The sequence below is a fragment of the Arachis ipaensis genome, chromosome B08, assembly GCF_000816755.2.
Source record: "Arachis ipaensis cultivar K30076 chromosome B08, Araip1.1, whole genome shotgun sequence".
NCBI classification, from domain to species: domain Eukaryota; kingdom Viridiplantae; phylum Streptophyta; class Magnoliopsida; order Fabales; family Fabaceae; genus Arachis; species Arachis ipaensis.
This window is the reverse complement of record NC_029792.2, coordinates 7,034,884-7,038,673: the sequence shown is the minus strand read 5'-3', so window position 1 is coordinate 7,038,673 and position 3,790 is coordinate 7,034,884.

The window sequence follows — 3,790 nt, the reverse complement described above, 5'->3', positions numbered from 1 at the left end:
AACAATGCATCAAGCAAAAACCTGAAACTGTATGTTATAAATCACTGACAATAATAAAGGGGAAAAAAAATGATGTTTTGATAAAAAGTGGTAGTCTATGATGAAGAGAAAGAGAAAACAAAAGAAAACAAAAGAGAAAGCAGAAGGGAATGAACTAACTAATAATGATAATAAGTTGCATTGTTTGTGTATGAATGTTGATGTGCAAAATGGAGAGAAATATTTGTGAAGCTTTAAAGAAGGTAGAGCCCAACATGGCTTGGTGGTAATGGTAGTAGCATTGAAGGAGTTGCATTGAATTTTCCAACCACCAAAGAACTGAGGAAGTTGGAATATTAATTCCAAAGGGGATGGTACACAGGAATCATTATAAATTAAGCAAAAGAGGAGACAAATCTGAAGCTCTTTTAATGTGCTAGATAGCATTTAATGGATCATTGGGTGGGGGCAGAGCAAAAAAGAAATTAAAAAAAAAAAAAAGAAAGAAAGAAATAAAGAGAGAGAGAAAGAAGGGTATGTATGTTTGGTAGTTCTGTTTCAAATCAGCATTTATGTGTGAAACAGTGAAAAAAATCAAAATGAACCTTTGCTTTTTATTGTTGCTTGTTCTTTGCTTTTGGATTTCTGCTTAGTTAGTACTACTCTATTTGCCATCATTCATTCATACCTCAACCTCACATAGAGCAATATAAATATATGTAATTCTGTTATTTAATTATAAGGGCCTAACCAAATGGATTATATGACACTTCTGGTTACTATATACTATACCTAGGTTTGGCAAAAATAAATGTCTGATCTTGGGGATGAGAACTACATTTCAGAAGTAACTATTTTTTCCACAATAGGCTCAATTTGTGTGGTTATTAAAGGAGATAAAGCTGGACACAGATTTATTATAGCCCTTTTTGGAGTACCATATTTGCCCATTTTTGGTTCTGCACCAAATTAAACAAACATGTATATGTTGGAATAAAAGTTTTATAGGCTCTATGTATAGCTAAGTAATTTAGTGGCTTAACTTAGCTTATTTTAATTATTTCCTCAAAATTAAATTAGATGAATTATTATTACCCAACAAAAAAAAATATTATTTGTAAAATTATGTTTGTTATTTAATTACAACTTACAAGACTATCTATGTTGGATAATATATATTATCTCAGGTTGGTTCATCATATAAATATTGAAAAAATGCCACAATAATAATAAAGAGGAATTGCCACCACCAGCATTATTATTCATTTTTTTTATAGTATTCTTTCGTTTGGCAGATCAATAATTAATATGATATGAACTAAAATTTTATTTAAAAATTTATTATTGACTAATAAATCACTAATAAATAAGATAAAATTTAAAATTTCAATACTTATTTAAGTAGACGAGTAATAAAGATCGGGTCTTTTACTCTTTAGTTTTCACCCAATTCCTAACATACACATCCGGCACATAGTTATGGCAACTGAACACTCAGCAGTAGACTACCCTTCATGCTTTGATTTTTTGGAAATTAAAACTAATAATAATATATAGATACATAGAGTTATATATATATGTATAGTTAGGCAGTCCATGTGAAAAAACTAGACTATACATTACACCATTAAATACAGCCCTTGATGAGCATGCATACATCACGTGAATGAGAAGATATATACAGAAGAAGATAGAATAGAAAATTAATAATTAACTTTTCAACCTTAATTTCAAACAAGTAGTGATGATATATAATTATTGAACCCCATACATAAATAGAAATTATGTGTAATGCATGGTAGCTGCTAAGCTAGCCATACTTGTGCCAGCAAAGCAAGATGGTTGTGCATCTTCTGAGAATGTAGAATCTGCCTCTAAACTCTCTCAACGTGTTAGAACATCTTCTTCCAAAGCCACTGCTACTAGAATGTTTCTTACCTTTCTTCTTCTCATCATCACTGCTTCTTGAAGAGTAGTGGCATTGAGCCATGTCTTTTTGCCCCCTGTGTAACTGGCCCCAATCAATCACACGCTTAACTCACTACTCTTCTCATGATCCAGGTTTTTATAGAGGCCAGGACTTTATGTGAATATGGCGGAACATAAATACAGTCAAAAAATAAAAGACAAAAACTTCCAATTTAATTTTATGTAGAACCACGTAATATATGCCCTACATAAAAGATAATAATACATGCCCCTTTTAAAATAATAAATGGGTAGTACAGTAATCATATGCATAGAGGAGTAGTGTAAAGATTTTTATATCGTGTGTCATAGTCAATTAAAAATTATCATCTAATTTTTAAAGAGTTTAATTTTGATATACTATTGCATTGCAGTTACATTCATTTTTTTTAATACTATTCACATAGTTAATATAAAAAATATTTATTTTTATTGATATGACGTTACATAATTAAATACATGTATAAAATTATTTTACAGTGGCAATGCATTAAAATTAAATTCATTAAGGAAAAAACACTTCACGTCGTCCGAGATGGGATTTTAAAATTAAAAAAATGAAAACTCTCTTCTTTTCACTGTCACACATTTTATTTGCATGTTATATATGGTGTAACAACTAGTGTTTAGAGTGAAATTTGATGTTAATATATAGGAGAACCAGTGTCCAGTGTCTATAAAAAGGATAAATCTGAGTTAAAAAAAATTTAAAAAATAATAATCACTTAATATTTGATAGAACTTTTAAATTTTAAATATACAATTTTTTTATAATTAATTTTTATTGTTTGTTTAGCAGAATCCAAGTTAAAAATAGTGGCACGAAAGCATTACTTATGAGTTACGAGTATTTCATTAACTTCATTGAGACAGTAACATTTGCCACTATTCTTAGGAAGTGAAAATTCAGGTGTAGTCAATTTTACGTGAAATTGATAATATATTGAGAGTTATTTTATAAAAATTTAGTCAAATTAATTAAATTATTTAATTATTCTTAACTATAAATTTTACATAAAATTAACTATACCTGAATTTGTACCTTCTTAAAAATAAACAAGTACTTTCGTTTGAAAAAAATTTAAGAGTCAATAATTTTATTTTATATTGATTAATATTTTTAATTAACAGTCTAATATCTTTAGTTTACTGGTTGTGCTTTTCATTTTGTATGATAACATCACTACTATATATTGAGGACATTTGCTATAAATTTAGAAGGGTTTGTGGGTGGACCATCTAAATGATAGAGTGAAGAAAAGAAAAAGGGTAATCCATGCATCATATAATATATATTTTTTGTGTACAGTAGCAATAATTATTCATTTCTACATTATTGTTCCATTCCAAACATTAGCATAGGAACAGTCTATTCAAATTTCAAACCTTACGTAAGAAATAATGAACAGGTGTAAATAAAAGACCACATGATAAAAAAGTTTTGATGCGGAAACAACATTAATTAGAAACATTGCATGGCCAATAAGATGAGGCGTGCATGAGTAGCTTGAATTGAAGCGTGACATTACGAGAAATTACCCTAACACTTGTCACGCTTTTACATGTATATATTTTGCACATGAACTGATAAAAGATCAATGTTTCGGAGCCTTGTTGGGTAGAATCTAGTACCGTCTTTTCTTCACTGTTCCCTCCGTCTGTGGCCGTACACGTGGCACCTTCCGACCACCTTGGCCTCGTGTGTCGCCGTGATGTTTTACTACAGATCAGAACATGCTTATATGTATGCGCTCGTGGATAGGGATTAGGGAGTTAGGTCACACTATTGGTTTCATGATATTTATTTGGGAAAATTATATTATATAATTATTACCTATTAGCT